Below are 25136 nucleotides of genomic sequence, written 5' to 3' on the forward strand. Positions count from 1 at the left end.
CTTACTGCAGCTTCAGCCTCCTGGGTCCAAGCAATCCTCCCAACTCAGCCTCCCAAGTAGCTAGAACTACAGGCATGCACCTTCATGCCCAGCTAATTTTGTTTTATGTAGATAAGAGGTGTCACTCTTGCCCAGGCTGGTCTCAAACTCCTGGACTCAAACAATCCTTCAGCCAAGGCCTCCCAAAGTGTTGGGATTACAGGCGTGAGCTACCACAATGGCCTCTTCAAGTAACGCTTTTTTTTTTTAAAATAAGTGTGAAGGTTCTAACACTTCTGGTGCGTCAGTCAATTCAACGATTTTCCTGCTATTTCTCCAATATCCATCTTCATCCACTCTTATTCACTGAGTTCCTGGGCATCTTCTGGTTCATCTTCTGTGTTCTTAGTAAAGAATATCTGAATTCAAACATTTTTCCTTACACTATAACAACAGCAACCAAAGCCCACTATAAATGTAAAACTTCATCTGTTGGAATAAAATCTTTAGAACTAAATATAAAGCACTCAAGAAGCAGCAGTAGTTAATGGTATGTAATTAAAATATCAGCTTTAAAATGTACCTCCGGGGACATTTTAACAAAGTCCAATTTAAAGAATTTTCACCATGCCAAGGAGGCACTCTATTGAGCCTGAGTAGATTGAAAAATCAACTGGCGAGAGCTCGCCATGAGGTACAGCCTGCCCTGCATGCCGTTGTAAGTGGAACTCCTGGAGCACAATCCGGCACAGTCACAGCAGACCTGGAGGAGACTGCAGAGCCTCTCAAATTCTACAGGGCCAGGATCACAAACCTTTGATGATGGGTTGCACCAGGACTCATGGCAGGCTGGATCAGGGGAAATATTAGCCTGACCGCACATCTATTTAAACAGAAGCGTTCTGCTCTTTCATTTTCTTTTTCCTTTCATGAATGTGTTCAAATGCCAATTTGAGCCATGTTCCTAAGGAATAAACTAACAGACATCAGTATATAGAAAATGAAAACTAGTCATTATGCCCTCTGGCTACAAAATATTCACAATTAAAGAGGAAGCACAGGCCGAGTGTGGTGGCTCACGCATGGAATCCCCACTTTTGGGAGGCTGAGGCGGGAGGATCACCTGGGGTGAGGAGTTCAACACCAGCCTGGCCAACATGGTGAATCCCTGTCTCTACTAAAAATAAAAAAATTAGCTGGCCATGGTGTCACATGCCTGTAATCCCAGCTACTTGAGAAGCCAAGGCAGGAGAATTCCTTGAACCAGGGAGGTGGAAGTTGCAGTGAGCCAAGATCACGCCATTGCAACTCCAGCCTGGGTGACAGAGCAAGGCTCCTTATCAGAAAAAAAAAAAAAAAAAAAAAAAAAAAAAAAAAAAAGGAGGAAGTATACTGAGAAGCCATGTATAAAATGTAGACCAAGCAGCCTCTACTTGGGACATTGATCCAGCCACCAGCCAGGCCCATTTTCAATGTTCAATCTTGCAAGCAATGAGCACTTGTTGAGCACCAGATAGTCAAGTTACCATGCTACTGAAACAGCATGTCGTTCTTTCATCAGCATCTTCCTAGTAAAGAATTCTCATTTTTAAAAATACCATTCCCAGCTGGGCACAGTGGTTCATGCCTGTAATCTCAATATTTTGAAAGGCTGAGGTGTGAGGATCGCTTGAACCTGGGAGGTTAAAGCTGCAGTCAGCTGAGATCGTGCCAGTGCACTACACCCTAGGTAACAGGGAGAGACCCTGTCTCAAAAAACAAAACAAAACAAAAAAAGAACAAAAGAGAAGAAATTTTAAAAATAAACTAGGCCGGGCATGGTGGCTCACATCTGTAATCTCAGCAATTTGAGAGGCCGAGGCAGGTGGATTACTTGAGGTCAGGAGTTTGGACCAGCCTGGCCAATATGGTGAAACTTCATCTCTACTAAAAATATAAAAAAATTACCTGGGCATGGTGGCAGGTGCATATAATCCCAGCTACTTTGGAGGCTGAGGCAGGAGAATCACTTGAACTCAGGAGGCAGAGGTTGCAGTGAGCCTAGATTACGCTACTACACTCCAGCCTGGGGAACAGAGTAAGACTCTGTCTCAAAATAAAAATAAAAATAAAAATAAATACATAATAAAATAAAATGATGACCATTCCCCATTCCTCAATCTCAGGTGTGTTTTCCTTCTAGAGCAACAGTATCATTGAAAGAAAGGAGGCTTTAGAGTGAAGCAGCCTGCTTTTAATTTAGATTCTCCCACCTGTAAGGTTTTCATTCCCAGCTCCTGATGTTTCTTTGTATCTGGAGACCTCAGTTAGTGTAACATTCCTGGCTTCTTCACTCTCTTACCACTCTGCTTCAGGAAATGAGGAGTTATTCAGGTTATTTGGTTGGTACATTTGAGAACAATCAGTAGGGCTTACAGCTCAGCCCTTGCCATACTTTCCTTGCTTGAGGAATGGCCAATAAAGCAGATGTTCGGTCGGGCACAGTGGCTCACCTGTAATCTCAGCACTTGGGGAGGCCAAGGCAGGCTGATCACCTGAGGTCAGGAGTTTGAGACCAGCCTGGCCAACGTGGTAAAACTCCGTCTCTATCAAAAATATAAAAATTAGCCAGGTGTGGTGGCACACGCCTGTAGTCCCAGCTACTCAGGAGGCTGAGGCAGGAGAATTGCTGGAACCTGGGAGATGGAGGTTGTGGTGAGCCGAAATTGCACCACTGCTCTCCAGTCTGGGTGACAGAGTAAGAGTCTGTCTCAAAAAAAAAAAAAAAAAAAAAAATCTGTTCATATCTTCTCTTCCACACTTGAAATTTTACAAGGGGAGGACCCCACAGGAGGAATCATGTGTCATCTGGCTGGGACTGATGGATAAGTCTGCCTATTTCTGAGATACAGAATTAGGAAGCTCACAGTTGTTGCAATCCTAAGCCTTATTATCCTTCCCAGACTTAATCAGTAGTAAGTACTGTATCGTGTTTTGATCTCCATCTGTCCTATTCCTTGTCTTTCTCTTAACTGGCTTACAACTCAAGACCGCTTTTTAACTGTGTTGACCTCAGAAAGTTATTTGATTATAGCCATCATTTCTACTCATATTTGTCAAGTGTTTGTGCATCTTCTGGTTCCTCTTCTGTATGCTATCATTATTTTATCAACCTGGCAACGTTGGGAATATAAAGTGTCTAGCACAAGGCTTGACATTCAATTAAAATTTACCTTTTCTTTCTATTATTTTATTTTGGTGATCACTCCATTATCCTAGTTTCTTTTTCCCTTTAGTTCCCTCCAGTAAGTTTTCTTCTCTCTCCTCACTGTCTTCAACACTTTATTAAATACTTCTGTTTCCAGATATTGCTCTAAGTCAATGGTTCTTAAAGTGTGTTTCCAGAACCAGAAGCATCAACATTTCCTGAGAATTTAGAAATGGAAATTCTTGGCCAGGCATGGTAGCTCATGCCTGTATTCTTAGCACTTTGGGTGGCTGGGGTGAAAGGATTGTTTGAGCTCAGGAGTTTGAGATCAGCCTGGGCAACACAGTGAGACCCCATCTCACATTAAAAAAAAAAAAATTAAAGAGAAATGGAAATTCTCACGCCCCACCTCAGATCTACTGCATCAGATACTCTGGGAATGGAACTCAGCAATTTGTGATTTAAAAAGCCCTCCAGGTGATTCTGATACATGTTCAAATGTAAGAGCCAAGGGCCGGGCGCGGTGGCTCAAGCCTGTAATCCCAGCACTTTGGGAGGCCGAGGCGGGTGGATCACGAGGTCGAGAGATCGAGACCATCCTGGTCAACATGGTGAAACCCCATCTCTACTAAAAATACAAAAAAAAAAAAAAATAGCTGGGCATGGTGGCGCGTGCCTGTAATCCCAGCTACTCAGGAGGCTGAGGCAGGAGAATTGGCTGAACCCAGGAGGTGGAGGTTGCGGTGAGCCGAGATCGCGCCATTGCACTCCAGCCTGGATAACAAGGCTAAACTCCATCTCAAAAAAAAAAAAAAAAAAAAAAAAAAAAAAAAAAAAAAAAAAATGTGAGAGCCAGAGACCTAAATCATTCAGTTTCTGTTCACATCCATGGCTTGTCTCTACCCCCTAAATTTTGTTTTCATGACCTAGTCTCTTCTATGATTACTAACCATTTTATTTGGTAACATTATTGTTTCATAACTCAAAACCCACCATCCCCACCTCTATCCAAAACTGCCTGCTGGCTGGGTTCACATCCATAATCCTTTTGTTGGTCTTTTGAGATGGAGTCTTGTTCTGTGACCCAGGCTGGAGTGCAGTTGCATGATCTTGGCTCATTGCAATCTTTGCCTCTGGGGTTCAAGCAATTCTCCTGCCCCAGCCTCCAGAGTAGCTGGGACTACAGGCACCCACCACCACACCCAGCTAATTTTTTTTTTTTTTCACACCCAGCTAATTTTTGTATTTTTAGTAGAAATAAGGTTTTGACATATTAGCCAGGCTGGTCTTGAACTACTGACCTCAAGTGATGCACCTGCCTCTAACTCCCAAAATGCTAGAATTACAAGGGTGAGCTACCACGTCTGACCTCACATCTGTAATCCTAACACTTTGAGAGGCAAAGGTGAGTGAGTCACTAGAACCCAAGAGTTTGAGATGAGCCTGGGCAATATACCGAGACTCTTGTCTATTAAAAAAAAAAAAAAGCCAGGCATGGTGGTACATGCCTGCAGTCTCAGCTGCTTCAGAGGCTGAGATGGGAGGATCACTTGCGTCCAGGAGGTTGGGCCTGCAGAAGCCATGATCATGCCGTTGCACTCCAGCCTAGGTAACAGAGAGACCCTGTCTCATAAAACAAACAAGGCTGCTATTTGGCCCTGAAATAATTTTAAATTAGGATCTACGGATCTCATTTATACAGATTTTTGTCACTCCGTAATTATGATATCTGATTAACCAAAAATTAAGACAACTTAGTTTGTTTTAATTTAGTTTACCAGGTGTTCATTTTCACAGCCATTGTATAACACAAACCACTCACAAATCTATAAATCTTTGCTCTGTGTTTTGTTTTGAATGGGTAAATAGAAAAATCTCCTATCACAGGACACTATAGGTAGCATTGAAAAACACTGGTTTTCACAGCACTGATTCCCTAACAACTTGAAAAGCATCAAGCAATTCAATTATCCTAAAATTGTCATCCAATTTGTTTCACTGCAGGAGAGCTAGTATGCTTATGTCATGAAGACCAGGAAATTAGCTGCTTTCTGGAATAAGTGAATTTTTTCTTTCCCAGTTTTGCTGAATCTATGAAATAAATATTTAAGGACAGTAGGGATTGGATAGGTTAGGGCAAGGGGAAGGAAGAGAAGCAGTGGAATGGGATCTGAGAAAACAAAGGTGTTTTTCATTTCAAAGGACTCCAAAAAATCACTATTCAATGTGCTGAGTGTACTCTTACATGATATTGTAGTAAATGTTCGCTTATTCCTAGGCACTTCAAATAATTGAACACTTCACGTATTTATTAACTTCCCTCCCACCATTCCCCCAATGTTTATGCAAATTAATTTTCAATCGATAAAATGTATAGACATTCATGACTCTGCTCATGAATGTGTAACATTTGGGGGAAGTGTCCTTCTTATGCCATTCACTATGAGGCATTTTTTAGGGTAGCAAGTCATTCACTTAAATTGTAATGAAAAGCATTTAGTTTTTATTGGTGTGTAGGAGTCTTGTTCTCAAGGGAGTATTTCACAGCTATTATTCATTCAATCTCAGTTTCCCTGGGAGGAAGGGAAAGGGGGCCCAGTGAGCCAAAGTCAATGAGTTGAGTCATTGTTCAGCTCCATTTCAAAGGACTGCTCAGTTAACCCCTTAGGTTCGAGTTAAGATTCTTGGCAAAGGCTTTCCTCTGTGATTTATTACCATTGACAACAGCAGACATTGCCTGTCTATCCTCTGATTGTCTTCCACCTGCAGGACGTTGGGAGGAACCCTGGAAGCTTCCTGAGGAGCAACAGCCTCCCAGGGTCAAGCAGACAAGCCCAGAGTGGCATCTTTGGATTAGTTCTGAGATCCCACAGAAGCCACCAAAATGGCCAGCCTTGTATCTTATGATAAATACTCCAAGATTTTAAGTTCAGTGGTGGTGATGATGATCCTTTCTGATTTTATCTTCATTAATTTCTATGATTTGTACACTCCTTCCCCTTAAAGAAGTGGCACTTTGGCCTCATGGATTGGAGTATGGTGGCACAATTATAGCTCACAGCAGGCTCAAACTACTGGGCTCAAGCAATTCTCCAACATTTTGAGTCTCTAGGACTGCAGGTGCACATCACTACGCCTGGCTCTTCAATCTTTTTTCTAATCCTAGCTAATCACGTTCTTTTAGTTTCCCTTGCTCCACCAAGGATTCTGGAGTCCAGGACACGTTCTGTTCTGTTCTTTTTTCTCTTTCTTTTTACACTATCAGCTGAAGTCCATCCATCCTTCCTTCCTTCCCTTCTTCTTTCTCTTTCTTTTCTTTTCCTTTCTTTCTTTCCTTATCCTTTCTTTCCTTCTTTCCTTGTCTCTCTCTGTTGCCCAGGCTGGAGTGGAGTGGAGTGGTATGCTATCAGCTCCCTGCAACCTCCATCACTCAAGTGATTCTCATGCCTCAGCTCCACAAGTAGCTGGGATTACAGGTGTGTGCCACCACGCCCAGCTAATTTTTGTCATTTTCTGTAGAGAGAGGTTTTTGCCATATTTCCCAGGCTGGTCTTGAACTCCTGGTCCCAAGTGATCTGCCCAACTCAGCCTCCCAAAGTGCTGGAGTTACAGTTATGAGCCACTGCGCCTGGCAGGACAAGTTATTTCAACACTGTCTTCTTGAACCCTCATTTCATCCTTTAACTTTACTTGATGCTTCCACATTAATTGCAACCACTGATCATCTCAACTTTCTTTTCTATCTGCACACCTAAATATCCAGATTTCAGGGAAAAGCTATGAAAGCATGTTAACTGCTTTTCCTCATCAGTCTTTTCATCCTCTCCAGTGGATCCTGTGCAGCTTCCTGCAGGATGGCACACCTCATCTTACTCCCGGCTCTCTTACTCTATGCAGGTGGCCTTGCTGCTAACTGCCATTACACCTTTCCCGCATTCCTCCTCCAGTTTTCTTGGTACCTTCACCCTTTTCCTTCATTTTACTTCAGAGGGAGTGATATCACTGGCAACTTGGTCATCTCATCAACCTTTTCTCCATTTATTTCCCTCACTTTTACTCTGCTCTGTCTCTTCATCTCCATTTCCTGAATGCCATTGCTAGGCCAATAAACACTCTCAGTACTCTTATGAAAAGCAACAAACAAGTAAGCAAACAAAAGTCAATTTCCCTTGGTTTTGTAATTCCCTCAGATTACTACCTTCCTAGTTTCCTTTCCAGGGTTAAACCTGTTCGCTCCTGAACCTCTTGAAAACTGGCTAATGCGCCACTGTTTCAGAGAAATGGAAACATTCTCAGAGACGACCAGCGACCTCTAACCACTGCCAAATCCAATAAACTAAAAAAGTATTCAATTTACCTGATCTCTCTGAGATGTCTGCTTTTATGCATCAGCTCATCTGGAACTCACCCCTGGTTTGGCTTTTGGGAACCTATCATGCTATTCTGGTGCCTTCTCTATGCTTCCTTCCTCTCTCCTCTCTCATCTTCTCAGAAGACATCTCCCACTAGGTGCTTTCTTCAGACCTCTGATCTCTCATCTCTTCCTTGACTTCATCGACTCCCACATTTTAAACTATTGCTTTTGTGAATAATTCCAAAATCTAAATTCTAACTGCCGAATGGACATTTCCACCTTGGATATTCTAGAGAAAGGACTATTAAACTTTATCTATGAAGAACAGTTAGTAAATCTTTTGGGCTCTGAAGGCCCTATGGTCTCTGTCAGGACACTGCTATTTGATTTTTTTTTTTTTTTTTTTTAATCGAGACAGGGTCTACCTATATTGTCCAGGCTGGTCTCAAACTCCGGGGATCCAGTAATCCACCTGCCTCAGCCTCCCAAAGTGCTGGGGTTTACAGGCATGAGCCACTGTGCCTGCCCACTGTGTCTGGCCTGATATTTGAATTTCATATATTTTTCATGTACTACAAAATAGTCTTATCTGATTTTTTTTTTTTAAAAACTTTACAAATGCAAAATTCATTCTTAGCTCTTGCAAACATATGGCAGGGTGGATTTGACCCTCAGATGGTTTGCAGACCCCTGTTCTACAGATTCCCACAGTACCCATGCTCCTCAGCCATTTGCTCCTCCCTCCCTGCTGGGATTTTGCTTTCTCTTTGGGTCTATCTATCTGTCTATCTATCTATCTAGAGGCAGATTCTTACTATGTTGCCTAGGCTGGTCTTGAACTCCTAGCTTCAAACAATGTTCCCACCTTGGCTTCCCAAAGTGCTGGAATCACAGGCATGAGCCATCACGCCCAACCTCTTTTTATTTTAAAACACTTGTGTTTTGTGTTATTTCCTACAGGCACATATTTGTCTAAAGTGAACTTGGGGAAAACAAGCATGAGTACAGTATTCCTATTTTCAGATAAGGACATTGAGACTCAGCCTGGGATTTGTCAAGGAGTTAAGTCGTACTGAAGCCAGCATGATAACTCAATTTTCTGGACTTTTTGGCCCAAGACTCTTGATAGACTGCCACACAGTAGTCAAATGCCTATAATGTGTTGCTTACATATTTCAACACAAAAAGAGAGAAATCATTAGAAAACTCATCTTTTTTGGAAAACTCATCAAGGTTCTTTTCAAATCTACAATCCATCTCATCTTGCACCCCACCTGCTACCCATGTACTCTCTTGTCATTCTGATGCCTGGTTATGGTGCTTCTGTTTAGCTTAGTCAGACAGCCAGGAGTAGGTGGAAGAGGGGAGACAATGTTTGCTAAGGCACAAAGTCTCACAGACGTCAGTTTAAGACTACAGTAGAAAGCTTCATATGAGTAATGAAGATCTAGTTAACAATTACCATAATCATTCTGGTACAGGAAGAGAGTTAAAGTCCATTATTTAAAAAAAAAAGTTACAATGAGTTTGCTATGAGATCCAAACATATGAAACAAGAATGAATTATTTTCCAGTAGACCATTTTATCCTTTTAAATATATTTTCTGAGAACTCATTCAGAACTCTGAGTTCTACTAAGAAGATAGTAATATTCACTTAGTTTTTATAAGGTGATTAAAGCTACGGATTCCTCTGTAACCCCTTTCCCTATCTCTTAAATTTTAGAACTGTGAGAAATGAATTCATCCTGACTTCACTCAAGGCCTGTAGTTTGTTTTTTAGCCATGGGCCAATCTGGCATGCCAATTTGGCACTGTGTATTTTAACTTTCATACTTCATATTATTTTGATAATACATATTTGGATTAAATAACTACAAAAAACCTTAAACTCCAGATGACATTTAGCTTTGTGAGGAAAAACAAAGCAAACCAACAAACGAACAAACAAAAATATTCAAGAGTTTGTAAGAAGTACCATTAGGTACGATATCAACTGTGGAAATAATAAACAAATCATGAACAGGTATGATTCTACCCTTATTCCAATTTACACTTCTTTTTAAAACATTTAATGATGTTAACTTTGCTTTACGCTTTGTTATTACCAAGTGACCCATGAAGAGTTTTGTTTCTTGAGAGGGCAGTTCATCATAAACAGAATTTGGTCCTAATTAAAATGGGATTATCACAGGATACTAGATCCAAGAAATGTGCTTCTGAGGTGAGTGTTCTGTTACTCATTTTCCTTTAATAGACATAACGAAGGCCAGAACAAATTGCCCCTTTCATATAACAGCTCTTTGGGAAATATGTCTGGCTGAAGTAAATTTGTATGTTTGAATGGAAGATTAAATTAACCTTACAAATTTTTATTTATTTATTTATTTATTTATTTTTGAAACAGAGTCTCACTCTGTCGCCAGGCTGGAATGCAGTGGCATAACCTTAGCTCACTACAACCTCTGCCTCCCAGGTTCAAGCAATTCTTCCACCTCAGCCTCTTGAGTAGCTGGGATTACAGGCACGTGCCACCATGCTTGGCTAATTTTTGTCTTTTTAGTAGAGACAGAGTTTCACCATTTTGGCCAGGATGGTCTCAATCTCTTGACCTTGTGATCCACCCATCTTGGCCTCTCAAAGTGCTGGGATTATAGGCATAAGCCACTGCACCCAGACACCCTTATAAATTTCTTAATGTATAGAGAAATTTATAATCAAAACCAAAGTAAAATAGTCACAAATGTCTAGATCTTTATTTTCTGAAGAAAATTACTTGTTCTTATTTTTTCTTTTTTAAAATTACTTTTGTTTATATATTTTAATTTTTCAGTATATTGGGGTAAAACAGTTTCCAACAATATACTACACAATATACTATTGTCATAGTATTATAGAGCAGGCTAAGCTGCTGTACCAAAGAGAGCCCTAAAAATTCAGTGGCTCAAAGAACAGCCAAGTTTATTGGTGTCCCAGGTAACAACCCAGGTAAGTGTCCCAGCATGGTGGGCAGCTCTGCACCCATCAGTCACTGGAGACTAGGCTGGCAGCAGCTCTGCCACCAACAGTCAGCTTCCAGTGTGCTCTGGTCATGGGCATTCCAGCTCTCTGAATGGGGGAAGAGGAATCCCTGGCCAGGGGTTTCCTCTCATGTAGATGAGGCAAAAGTTCCTCAAGTCTCCCATACTCATATTCAATTGGCAAATGTCCAGTCACATGGCCACACCTCACTACAAGGGATACTGGATAATAGAGTCTTTCATGTGCCCAGGAAGAGGAGAAGAACAAAAATAGTGGAAAGCTGTGGTCTCCATATACTCTTTAATTATGAAAAATTATAAATAATTAGCAACATGCACTGCAAGGTCTCTGATACAGTGTGGATATCTGACCCCACCCAAATCTCATGTTGAATTGTAATTCCCAGTGTTGGGGGAGGAAGCTGGCGGGAGGTGACTGGATCATGGGCGTGGATTTCCCCTGTGCTGTTCTCATGATAGTGAGTGAGTTCTCAAGAGCTCTGATGGTTTAAAAGTGTGTAGCATTTCCCTCTCTGCTCTCTTTCTCCTGCTCCACCATGTGAGATTGTGCCTGCTTCCCTTTTGCCTTCTGCCATGATTGTAACTTTCCTGAGGCCTCCCCAGCCTCTGTACAGCCTGTGGAACCGAGTCAGTTAAGCCTCTTTTTCAAGAAATTACCCAGTCTCAGGTATGTCTTTATAGCAATGAGAACAGATTAATATAGTCTCTAAGAATGTTATACAAACACAATAAAATACAAGAAATGAAAGGTTAATTTTTTTTTCTATTACAAACATATTTAACAAGGTAAAAACCAAGGCAGGCCTCTCTGATTTTTTTTTTTTTTTTTTTTTTTTTTTTTTTTGAGACGGAGTTTTGCTCTTGTTACCCAGGCTGGAGTGCAATGGCACGATCTCGGCTCACCGCAACCTCCGCCTCCTGGGTTCAGGCAATTCTCCTGCCTCAGCCTCCTGCGTAGCTGGGATTACAGGCACACACCACCATGCCCAGCTAATTTTTTGTATTTTTAGTAGAGACGGGGTTTCACCATGTTGACCAGGATGGTCTTGATCTCTCGACCTCGTGATCCACCCGCCTCGGCCTCCCAAAGTGCTGGGATTACAGGCTTGAGCCACCGCGCCCGGCCTCCTCTCTGATTTTAATGTTACCACATCAAAAAGATTTTTGTTACCAAACACACAGAGGAAATAGCCAACTGAAAATAAATCACTTTCTAAAAGCTGGATATTCATTTTCTCTCTGAAACAATGTTCTAAAAATGGCCAGGTTCCAAAATTATTTCAAGAGGACTTATTTATTTTGTGTGTTACATCAGCAATGAAAAGCAATGGAAGACAATACTGTACTGTAGCATTCAAAATGGAAAAGTTGTTAACTAGAAAAAAGTTTAAAGTACTTTTTTTTGAGACAGGTTCTCATTTTGTTTTTCAGGCTGGAGTGCGGTGGCATAATCACAGCTCACTGCAGCCTCGACCTCTCAGGCTCAAGCAATTCTCCCACATCAGAATCCCAAACAGCTGGAACTACAGTTATGCACCACGATGCCCAGTTATTTATTTATTTTTTAATTTTTGGTAGAGATGGGCTAAAGCAATCCTCCTGCTTAGGCTTTCCAAAGTGCTGGGATTTCAGGTCTGAGTTACCATGCTTGGCCATAAAGTACATTTTAAATAAGAAAACTAAGTACAACTAGAGAAGTGTATGGTGTGGAGTAGGGCGTAGGAAATGAAGGCTTCAATATAAAGTAAATTCACACACCAAAATGCATGATTTTGCTGTTTCTTCCTTCAAGGTTTATCACAAGCAAAATTCATAGCTTACCAGCTGTGTATTACAGGTAGATTTAGGGAACAAAATGGGAGAGATAAAATAATGAATGGAAGTGGAGGAGGAGAGGATTCTAGAATAAAACAGGAAAGAGCTGGGAGGCACCAGAAAGGAGGAAAAGCCTTCCAAGTATAAGTCTCTATGTCCACATGTGCATGTAAAGAAAGTGATGGCAGAGGGAGGACAAGATTGAGGGTTAGGGCAAGGGACAAAGACTGACTCATGCATGATCTCTTAGGGAAAAAGCAGAGAGCAATTTGGAACTGAGTTTTCCCTGGCCTGACCATTAGGAATTCGTTTAGTGCCTGCAGTGCAGGTCTCAGGCCAGGGGCGGGGGGGTGGGGTGGGGGGAGGGCTGGGGTGGGGGGAGGGCTGGGGTGGGTGGGGCAGCGTTCAAGTGACCATGTGTAGAGAAAGAATGTTCACGTGCTGAGAGGAATTCAGGGAGAGGCTGACCTCTATTTCATTTTTTTTAAATCTTGGCACAAGAAAAGCTTGTGGTTTAAAATTAAGAGAAGGATAACATTTTAAAATGCAAACTAAAAGAATCTTCATGGCAGAATATTCTTAAACTAGCCTAGGGCAAACAAAAAGATACTACCTCTGCACAGGATCCTGATGAATATGCCCAGACTCCTTGCATCTTTCAAGTACACATTTGTTTCTTTCTTTCTACCTTTTCTATTTCAGTTCAACTTAATAGTTCCCCTATGGCTTATAACATGACTTCTGATGATGCCTGATGTTGAGTAAAACAATAATTTGGAGCAGTTTGATCTGGGGATGAGCCCTGTGTTTTAAACACAGTGGAGGGCTATTCCCTAGGAACCTGACTCACTGCTCACAGCTCATGGACTGCAAACCTCACCAATGGATACTGGGTTTTATAGCTTGACAACTGTATGTACTATAGTCAGACACACATGACATTTGGGTTCCTCTAAAATGGCCTTGATTTGCTTTCAAAGCAGTACTTGGTTTAACCGTGGTACAAGCAACAATAACCCATCACCACGGGTATCAAGAGCCCAGACTGTAAAGCCCAAACATGAAACAAAGATTTCTTTAACTTTTGAAAATGACAGTCCCCTTTGAAAATGAACATAAATCGTCACATTGGCTGCAAACTATTTTTTTTTCTTTTCTTTCTTTCTTTTTTTTTTTTTTTTTTGAGATGGAGTTTCGCTCTTGTTACCCAGGCTGGAGTGCAATGGCGCGATCTTAGCTCACCACAACCTCCGCCTCCTGGGCTCAGGCAATTCTCCTGTCTCGGCCTCCTGAGTAGCTGGGATTACAGGCACGCACCACCATGCCCAGCTAATTTTTTGTATTTTTAGTAGAGACGGGGTTTCACTATGTTGACCAGGATGGTCTCGATCTCTTGACCTCGTGATCCACCCACCTCGGCCTCCCAAAGTGCTGGGATTACAGGCTTGAGCCACCACACCCGGCCGGCTGCAAACTATTTAATCAAATGTTTTCTGTGGCTTCAGAGAATACAAAGACACCCCCAAACACGCCAGCACAATTTCTCTCACCAATTTCTTTCATTCCAGCTTACTGCAACATTAATTATTTCTCAGAGATAAAAGTTGACAAACAAGGAATAGAAGTGGTATCAAGTTTAAAGAAAACAAATGTCAGTAAAGAAGTTTTAAAAAAATTGTCTGCATTCTGTCTCAAATCTTAACTCTGACCCTAATTAGGTGCATTATCTTGAGCAGGTCACCAGATGTGTAGATTTGATTCCTCAACTCGGGATTGATGATAGAAACTCTAGGTTTCTATCATCCAGCTAACTTCCAGCTCAACAGGCTGTGATGCTAATTTTTCAGCTTAAGTTGTGACATGACAGGGAATTTTCTTGGCAGTCTGTGGTTGCTTGGGATGGAGTATCCTGCTTCAGGTCTATGCAAATCTGCCCTGAACAGGTATCTTACTGTTGCTCTGGTCCCTCTGCTAGAGGTTGCTTAGATGGAGGTAAGTCCAGGGAAATTCTGTACCCAGCTCTAAAGAGTTTTTGAAAAGTTGCCAAATGACTCTTAAAAGGTATTCCCATATGTTCTGGCTACCCTAAGCCAACTTTACAGAAAAACACAGACAGACACTCACAGTCAACACCAAGAAACTCTTTGAACATTACTCTTTTGCTCAACCCCGCCCTGCCACGCAGAATTCTTTCAGAACAACACAGCCAAGTTGGACTCAGACTCTGAATAAAACATTAATTTTTAAACAATAACATATCAGAGGCCTGGTTTACCAATATTTTTAATTTACTGTTTGCAGTAATAACCTCTGAGTAAGAATATTTATCAGCAGAAGGAAGAGAAACCAAAACCAAAAACAAATGCATGAACGAAACATTTCTGTTTGCCCACCTGGGGACTAATAGCCACATCTAATGTTAACACTCATCTCAGAATCACCACCAGAACATCAAGTCTCCTTTTTTCCTGCTCCTGAGAGGCTGGGTTTCTGTCACACTAACTCCTTGTCCCACTGTAAGAAAGCACCTCACCAAAAGACCAGGCATCTCCCAACCTGAAACTTCTGGTTCCTGTAGACAGACTAAGGCTAGCAGCTGACATGAACTGAGGCCTACTCTATCTCAAATACAGTTAATCCTTCAACCACATTTTTTGGAAAATACTCATTATCATCATTCCCTTCTATACATACAGATGCTGGGGGTCCAAACAGATTAAATAAACCACCTCGTGTCAGCACCAGCATCACCACTATAGACAGATGCTGATGCCACACAACTCACAACTTGCCTGGAGCCATCTCTGGTGTTCTGTTCTCCTGCCCTCGACGATAAGAGTTAGGGTAGCAAGGATGAAAAAGGGATTTAAAAAGTAACAAACAGCATCTTCTAATGTCCTTGTTTTTCATTCCCAAAGATTCTGTTCTTTAGAGAATTGCCTTGTTCAGGCTCAGGTCTCTGAAGAGAGCTCTGAAAAGTGGATTAATTTGCTTTTCATTTATCTAACAAAGACTCACTCAAGCCTCTCTCATGCACTGAACTGGCTATAAAAGAGCAGGTTTGAAAGAAAGAGAAAATAACTCCCAGATGTTGTCCATATCCTAGAATGATTATAATCCAGTGCCTAGTAGCGTTTCAAACCTCTGCCACACCTGTTTATCTTCTAGGACATCTCTTCAGCTTACATAACTTTCTGCTTATAAAGAAATATTTTTACTAATTTTTTTCTAAAAACACTTAAAAAATATATATATTTAATTATTTAAATATATATATTTATATTTATTTATTTAATTTATTATACTTTAAGTTCTGGAATACATATGAAGAATGTGCAGGTTTGTTACACAGGTATACATGTGCCATGGTGGTTTGCTGCACCCATCAACCCATCATCTACATTAGGTATTTTTCCTAATGCTATCCCTCCCCTTCCTCCTAACCCCCTGTCAGGCCCCAGTGTGTGATGTTCCCTTCCCTGTGCCCATGTGTTCTCATTGTAAAAATCCTTTTTTATCTCCTTATTTGCTCCTGCATAACATGACCAGACAGGATTGGACCCCTTCCCCACAAGGCCTTCATAGTAAAATGACTATTGCTCTTACATTACAAAAGAGGAAAGGGGAGACTGGCATGCTAATCTACCTTTAATTTCAGATGCTTGGATTCTAATAAATAGTGTTTTTGTTGTAACCAGCCCTTCCCAAGGGAATATCAAGTGCTAAAATTAAAAAAACAGAACTAAAAAACATCTCTGCCCTGAGGGGAAGAAAAAAATTTCCTTTTCTTCATTTACTCTCTGAAACTACATGGGGCTGAATTATCTACTTGTGTCTAGAATCACTGGAGTGTTGTTAGGCTTCTTTTTTTTTCAGTTTGATATACTGTCATAACCCCTATTAGTATGTGGACCTTTCAGTTTTGAAAGCCAAGGGGCAACAAGTGACATAGGGCTATTTCTTCTTAGGCTATCAACATTTTGCTAATTTATTTGTTATAAAGCTTTAGTGACTGATAGAGCTCACTGGATAATGACTTTTATGGGAACCACCACTTAGACACTGTTACATAAATACTAACAGTGAATCCATAAAGTATAAAATAGACCACAGAATTATATAAAGTGAATATGATGTTCCTAATGTTGATCTCTCTTCAAGACTTATCTAGTTTGTTTTCTGGGTTCTTTTAGCTGTATTTTGAGCTGCTCTTTAGGGCATTATCAGAAGCAGGAGCAAGCTTCATCTCCCATCTCCTCTTCCAAAGGCACCAATTCTAATTTGTGATTCATAGATTCAAAATGCTAAAACTAGATGCAACATTCAAGGAAATTCTGTAAGCCTTTGTTATAAGAACAATACGGCCCCACCTGGGAATGTAGTCCTCTTGGAATATACACACAGTCTTGAGGGGGATGCACAGGAGCCATGGAGAGGAAAAGGGAACTCCCAGTAGCCAGCCAGATCTGCCAGCCAAGGTTGGGGTTCACTGGGGAGGCATATTTTCAGATCATCCTTTTGTCTTAGAGAACGTACAGGAAGTCAAAGTGACTTGCTCTGGTTCAGGAAGATAATTCATGAAATATTACTCACGGGATTGTTTCCTAGGATGGCCTTTTATCTGGTAAAAGAAAGAAACAAGTAAAATGCACTTAGTTATCTTAGTCATAGTCATCCACAGGTTATTTTCCCAATTTGCTTGGAAAGCGACTTGGAAACTTACCAGTCACTCTAAAATAAAACAGACTAACTTACTTTTTGAGGTGAACAGTCTATGGTGAGGCTTTGACGTTGCAGACTCACTCAGTCTTCACTTACTCCTCACCCTCAGCACACTCTGGGTTCACTCACTCCTCACCCTCAGCACACTCTGGGCACCAGGTGAAAGGAATCTGCCTAATCCAAACTCTCAACTTACAGTTCCACTTTGATCTTTTCACCTTGAGCTGGTGCCAATTCTATCAGGTATCTTTGATATTTGCCTCACTCTTTAGCTATCTATTGCAATGGCCAATGCAGACTTCAAAGCCAGACTTCCTGGGTTTGAATCTTAGCCCTGCCACTATCTAAGGATAAAACTGTGGGCAAATTACTTAATCTGTCTGTGCCTTGGCTTCTGAATCTACAACATAAATATAATAATAGCACCTAATTTTTAAGAGTTGTCGTGAGTATTAAAAAAGTTGATATGTGAGCATTTAGAACAGTGCCTGGCACAGAATATACTGAAATGGAAAACTAGAATTATTTGCTTTGATGAAAGTACATGTTCACCTACCAGCCTCCAGATAATAACAATTATTACAATTACGATGTTATAACAACACTTAGGTACGCGGCACTGTACTTTACACACATTCCAGCTGATTCTCACAATAACTCTCTGTGTGCCACTAATATTATCTTCCCCTTCCTACGACCCTCTTCTCTTTTTGCAGATAAAAAAGTTAAGGCCTTTCTGTCTCCCTCCCTTCTTCTTTCATTCTCCTCTCTTTCGCTCCCTCTCCCTCTCTTTCTCACACTCCCACCATGTGACAGCTGGCTCCCCTTTCCTTCTGCCAAGATTGTAAGCTTCCTGAGGCTCTCATGAGAAGCTAAGCAGATGCTGGCACATTTCCTGTATAGCCTGAAGAACAGTGATAAGCCAATTAAACCTCTTTTATCAATTAAAAAAAAAAATGGGAGGCAGAAAATAAACACCAGAGAACCTAACTTGCTCATGATCATTTGGGTAGAAAGAAGCAGAGCCAGGGTTTGAACTAAGATCTGTGTTGGTATCTTTCCAATCTCTCCAGAAAAGGGTCTTAAGAGTTCTTTTAAGTTGTTTCTATAAATCAGTTGTTTCACTTCCCGTACAGGTCAGGAAGGCTGGGTTCTCCACAGACGGAAAAGCAACATGAAGGGAAAGATTTCTCTTGGAAGGTGGTAGGGATGAGATAATGACACAGTAAATGCCTTAACTAGCTCGCCGGCTGCCTTCCACCATGCCACACGGTGCCCATGCAGACTGTGCTGCTGGGGCCCACCCCAGGTTCCTTGCTTACCTGATTACAGTATCACGCTCTGATCCCAGCCGAAGTGGTAATATTTCTCATTCCGCTATCAGTAGTTCTTGGAGTCATTTAATTCTACCCCAGCCTTGGAGTAAAGGGAATTTCTTTTCCTTTTCTGGGGGTTGGGGGGAGAGAAAAAAAATATGATATTCCTGTTTCTTCAGAGCCCACAGTAGCCAATATCTTGTCACTCTTGCCCCACACCCACACATTCTGTTGTCACTGTATCTCCCATTACTCTAAAATGGTATCTTCAGTAGGTCTGGAGCTGGTGAAGGCCCTGGGGAGGGAAGGGCTGGAGGTATACCAAGCTCCCATCTCGCCTCTAGAGCTTCCTGTCCACCTCCTCCACTTCATCACTGAACCAAAACCTTCACCCAGCACCCCCCAGAACAGCTTCTAGGCACTCCCGTGAAATTCAGGTGAATCCACTACATGGTCTTTGTTTTTCCCAAAAACCCATCAGAAATATCCATGCTGGGTATAGCTCATGAGGCTAAATTTAGGAAGGAGGGCCAGGCATGACAGTTCAGCTCCCAGCACTTTGGGAGGCTGAGGCAGGTAGATCACTTGAAGCCAGGAGTTCAAGACCAGCCTGAGCAACACGGCAAAACCCCTTCTCCACCAAAAATATAAAAATTAGCCAGTCTCATTACTCAGTCTCAAAATAAATAAGAATTTTAAAACAAAATAAATTTAGGAAGGGGAGTAGCATGGGAAAGATGTCTACTCTGTTTCCCCTCCCCATATTATTTAACTGTCAAACTATTAGAAAATGTTAGGGAAACTGAAGTTGAATGTGGTTATATGAAGAGTGGTGGAAAAACCATCTGAAGAGAGAGAGATGACTGTAAGGACGCTAGGGAAAATAGTAATCCTAGTGGGCAGTAGCAGGTATTGGCAGAGGAAAGATAAGTAGGCAAGCATATTTCTAGGGCTAGTGAGAGACAAAAAAGGAGGAGATTGGTAAGTAAGCCTCAGACATAAGCCTTAACCCAAGGGTTCCCTTGTCCCATCCCAGACTGTCTAGACCCATCCTAAATTTTCCTAACATCTTCAGTTCTTCCCCTACTGGGCACCTCGTCTCAGTCCCAGAAGTCACCACCAGTTGCCACTGCTTGGCACAAAGAGTGGGAGAGTGGAGACAGGATTCCTAAGCCCCATTAGAATAGGAGATGTGTTCCTTGCATCTCTAGTTGTTCTTTTTTTTCTAGTTAATCTTGGAATACATATTCCTTTACAAACAAGGTCATGCATGTTGTTTGGCTGCTACAGTATTTTCCATAGTATGCTTTGCTTGTTGTTGGATTATTAGGGGTTGTTCTGCAGCTATAACCCATATATGAGAGTGTTTCCACGTGTAGTGAGTAAGTGGTGCCCTGCCCAGATCCGACTGGTGAACATCCCTGGCTGCTGTGTTAGCTGTTCTTGGAAGGTTACTATCGCCAGTCGAGGAATAGAAGTTCCTTGCCTGGAGGTTATCACTGACCCACTGCCAGTGAGTGACTGACAGTGGGGGTACAAAAGGCCAGCCTCCTTGTCTCAAGGGGACTAACACTGTGGTGCCACTCTTGCTCTAGGGTTCTTTGTTTTGTGTTTCTATAAAGGAATGCTTGAATCTGAGTAATTTATAAAGAATGGGTAATTTATAAATAATGTTTTGTGTTGCTATAAAAAATGCCTGAGGCTGGGTAAATTATAAAGAGGTTTATTTGGCTCATGGTTCTATAACTGTACAAAAAGCATGTCACCAGCATTTGCTGCTGGTGAGGACCTCAGGCTGCTTCCACTCATGGCCAAAGGTGAAGGGGAGCCCATGTGTGCAGAGATCACATGTGAGAGAGGAAGCAAGCAGCGGGGAAGGGTAGTGGGGTGGAGAGCAGCAGGCTCTTTTTAACAACGTCAAGCTCTTTTCTCAGGTACTGAGGAAGAACTCCTTCCTTCTCACTACCCAGGGAGGGTGTTAATCTGTTCACCCATGACCCAAATACTGCCCATTAGGCCTTACTTCCAACATTGAAGATCAAATTTAAACTTGAAGTTTGGGGGGACAAACATCCAAACTATATCAGGTTCACCACAGGATCAGACCAAAGCCAGTCTCCAGCTGAGGCCACATCTTTTTTTAGCTTTAACCTTTTGCTCCCTGCTACTTTCCTCATTCCCCCTCTCCCTAGAGACCATCCTCTAAGAGACATTTGCATAAGAATCCCTGTCTCAGGCTCCTCTTACAAGGAATCTGACCTAGGACACATACTTGTTCACATGTTTATTAGAGGGCCTTTTTTGTCACCAGAGCCATCAGATACATCTATGGGTAAACCAAGGGTTAGATGAGAAGCAGCTTGATGGGACCCTCAAACCAAACTTTTACATACAAACCAACTCAACTGATAATATGCCTAGTATCCGCTCTCTTGTTGACACTAACCACATTTTATCAGATCTGAGATGAAGATTTATTTATTCAGTCCAAGGTAAATTTTTTCTCACTACAGAATATGAAGTATACTTATTAAAAAGAAGTAACTACATAGTATTTATTATTAACTCATTTGTTAGAATTATTTAAAATATGGCTGGATGATTCAAAATTATCTTGTAACAATTATTCTTGCTATGATAGTACAAATGTCACATTTAAAAATCAGTTCCTGGGTGTTTTTTTGGTTTTCCTCCATGAACTATAAACTCTGCTATTGAGGATGGTTGGGTCTCTGATAAGGAGGCTCTGATTAATCTAGCAGGGTTTTCAAATGGATCAGATTTCCAGTTAGCAACTAACAAAAATATAATTAATACATGAAGGAAAAGCAGAACATAATTTAATCTTCTGCTATGATTCAGAAATCATGTCGGTCATCATTATAAACCTCAATTACAGTATTGCAGCAATGTAGTGAGACTGGTGAGTGGCATTCAGGTTGAAAGAAAGCCAGATAGACCAGATTTTATTGCATGTATTTACAAAGATGGAACACCATAACATCTGGTACCTCACTCACTGTTTTTCCTCCAATATTCTTATACTAGTATAGGTTCTTGTAGAGTCCCCCATACTTAATCTCAGCTGACTAAGTCCATTCTTATAGCCTACAATGAAAGAATCATGACTTTTTAATTTCCATGGACTTATCCTCTCAAATAACTTCCACCTAAAGAAGGATCCAATCATAGTTTAAATCCGATTTCTTAATACATTTCAATGTATTCTCTTTGGTATAATCTGTTGTATTTTCCATTTATAGTTTATGCTTTCTCGGCTATATTTTATTAACAAAATATACTCATTATCACCTTCCTGACCCATGAGAGTGAATGTCTTTTAAGGGGTTGTTTATGATTTGGTAACTAAACACTTATTCTTTTTTAAGAAGAAACTATCATTAAATAAATAATTCCTATAGGTCTGAGAACTGTTTGCTGTCTCTAAAAAGATCATTTGTATTGGTCAAATAAATCACAATATTTATAGAAGTTTGCAGTGTTACAGTATATGAACAGAATTTTCACTAGGAATGGGAAAGAATACTATATTTACTTGATTAACACATACATACACTGAAGAGGAGAGGTGATATGATTTATTTTTCTTTTTTCCATCCAAATTATTAGTAATAGCGGCTGAATGTTAAGATAGGCTGAAGAACTCTAAGTGACCCCATTTTATAAATTGAAGAAGTGAGTAAACATTAGAATGAATACAATTAAATAAGAGAGGCTGGGTGCAGTGGCTCACATCTGTAATCCCAGCACTTTGAGAGGCCAAGGCAGGTCGCTCACCTGAGGTCAGGAGTTTGAGACCAGCCTGGTCAACATGCTGAAATCCTGTCTCCACTAAAAATACAAAAAGTTGGCCAGGCCTGGTGGTGGGCACCTGTAATCCCAGCTACTCTAAAGGCTGAGGCAGGAAAATAACGCAGGTGGTGGAGGTTGTGGTGAGCTCAGATCACACCATTGGACTCTACCCTGGGCAACATGAGCAAAACTCCGTCTCAAAACAAACAAACAAACAAAAACCCCAACTAAACAGGAGAAAATATACATTATTTTGTTCTCAAAAATAGGACGGAAATTATATGAAAGCAAATATATAAAAATTATTATTGTAATAGCTCCCCTAATCAATACTACTTCAAATTCTTCCTACCATAGACCTTAACAGTTTCTATGATTTCCTATGTTTATTTATTTTTCTTTTTTTCTTTTTTAGAGATGGGGTTTCGCCATGTTAGCCAGGATGGTCTCGATCTCCTGACCTCGTGATCCGCCCGCCTTGGCATCCCAAAGTGCTGGGATTACAGGTGTGAGCCACCGCACCCAGCCAATTTCCTATGTTTAATATAACATAACTCTTCTCTAATTAAAAAAATTAAGACCATAATCTATCTTTCATGATGTACCATTTCACTACAAAGAAAAATGACCCAGAATATGGTTTGGTTACAGTTCAGTATGTATGGAGAAACACTGAGGGTGAACTTAAACTATGTAAAGAGGCAGTTTTAGTATAAACTTAACAATTCCCCCATTTTAGTAAGCCTCTCGATTTTTAAAAAATTGACCAAAACTTTAGGCACTGATGTCACTCTGTCACCAATCTCAAATCCCACTGGGAAGTAGCAGAACTTTAGGTTTAATAAGATGGGAAGAAGGACTTTAGGTTACTTTTTTTAAGGGTTAGAGCAGAGGGGACTTCGTTGTTGTATTGGAATCTCTTGTCTTCAGAAGAAAAAAAAACTGGTCAGTTTTGGAATCTGTCTGCCTCCCTTAAGTTTCCATTTGATTATGTTGCATTTAGCATGAGAGACTCCATTTTGGCTTTTTCTGGCCTTTTGGGGTCTGGTGCATGAGTTTAGTCCAAAACAATGGCCTCACAAAATTTTGTTGAATAAATCTCCCTTTTAGTCAGATTATCACTGAGGTGAGAGTGTGACCAAAACGTAGGGATTCAGCACTACTCTGTTACTTATCTCAGCACTACGTTTCCTCATGATCATGAATTTCTTAGAGTTTTTGTTATTCCAGTAGAAGAGAGACCATTTGACATTTTCTGGATGGTTGCATGCAAACATTTAAAACTTTTCAGAAAATGCAGTATACCAGGGAGATTACTATTACGCCTATCAAGAGGATAATACCAAGAGTTTAGAATACGCTCCTTAATCAGGGTCCCCATGAACCAAACCGACTAAAATCAAATAGATCAAAGTCTGAGCCAGATAAAGGGTCTACTCATTTCAAACAAGCAGTCTGTTCACTAATCTTTTACAATTGAGTCTCTATAATACCTGATATATTCCTTTACGTGCAAGAAGTCATGTCAGTAGCTACACAGATTCTTCCTTGTTTTGTCAGTAGGAGATCTAGAGCAATCCTTTTATCCAGTACAAGTTTAGCAAGCAAATTCAAAGAAGTCTGTTTGCAACTATAGCCTTTGTAGTAGAATCTGCTATAGAGCCTTTTATGAGGGATCAATTTCTTTTTTCTTTTTTCTTTTTCTTTTTTTTTTTTTTTTTTTTTTTTTTTTTTTGAGATGGAGTCTTCCTGTGTTACCCAGCCTGGAATGCAGTGGTGTGATCTTGGCTCATTGCAACCTCCACCTCCCAGGTTCAAGTGATTCTCCTGTCTAAGCCTCTGGAGTAGCTGGGATTACAGGTGTGTGCCACCACGCCTGGCTAATTTTTGTATTTTTAGTAGAGATGGGGTTTTGCCACGTTGGTCAGGCTGGTTTTGAACTCCTAAACTCAGGTGATCCACCCGCCTTGACTTCCCAAAGTACTAGGATTACAGGTGTGAGCCACTGTGCCCAGCCAGGGGAGCAATTTCTAATATTGCCTCATTTTCTCCATGCCATGGAAAAAGACCCAACAAATGATGCCCATCTGGAAGAGTGAAGGCCTCTTGATAGTGTTTTCTTCAACCTATGATGTAGGTTAACAGGAGTGGACCAGTGTTCTGTTTCTGAATTATTATGGAGAAACAAAGATAACACTAAAATTTCTAACCCATATTGGCCCTTTATCTTCCATCCATCAAGGCATAAGTTTGCCCACATATAAGGTTGGCAGCAAAATCCTCCACAAATAAAAGTATATCCTATGGGTGCACACAAGACCCCTTTTCCAATTCTATTGTTCATAGAAGCATAGGCTTAAAAAATTAAGAGGTATGAGTCTCATGACAACAGAGAAGTCTTGCTTTGTGATCCTGGGAAAGCTGTCCATGACTATGGTGCTGTCTGCTTCTGGGGAAAAACATCTCTGGTCAGCTTTACCTTAAAGTCTCCAATAGATACACAATTCCACAAGTCTAGAGGTGTCTTTCTGAGTTGTGAGATTATGGACCCATAATTCAAAGCCTCAAAGTCTGGCTACAGTATGAGCAGTAAGGACAGTCTTTCTCTGATACTATTTTCAGAAGACAGTATCCAGATACTAGATCATGAAGGGTTTGTCTTCATTTAGTGGATCAGGTAAAGCTTCCTTTACCTGGTGAAAATACACATTGACATAATGCATTAAAACCTCATAGCATTTAGTCATATCAGAGTTTAGGAGCAGAAGATAGATGAGGTTTTAATACCAGGGGCACAGGCTTTCCAGTGACTATTTTGTTGTTTTCCATTAGAGGCGGATCTGCAACATGTTTGACTATGACATTCCAGTCAATTCAGTTAGCTTTGCCTAATGCTGTGGCACCTAAAAA

General features: G+C 40.9%; 1 protein-coding gene across 8 annotated transcripts in view; it reads right to left on the reverse strand.

Annotated features, from left to right (window-relative positions):
• LMNTD1 (lamin tail domain containing 1) overlaps window positions 1–25136 on the reverse strand; it is a 472319-nt gene that overhangs the window by 435025 nt on the left and 12158 nt on the right. For all 8 annotated transcript variants that reach the window (XR_012518495.1, XR_012518496.1, XR_012518497.1 and 5 more), the window contains exons 2-3: window positions 18420–18543; window positions 16969–16996 (exon numbers count right to left, since the gene is read on the reverse strand). The gene's annotated coding sequence lies outside the window, so the exon portion shown is untranslated. The remainder of the gene's footprint in view (window positions 1–16968; window positions 16997–18419; window positions 18544–25136) is intronic.

This window comes from Saimiri boliviensis, chromosome 7 (genome assembly GCF_048565385.1).
Source record: "Saimiri boliviensis isolate mSaiBol1 chromosome 7, mSaiBol1.pri, whole genome shotgun sequence".
Taxonomy (NCBI): Eukaryota; Metazoa; Chordata; class Mammalia; order Primates; family Cebidae; genus Saimiri; species Saimiri boliviensis.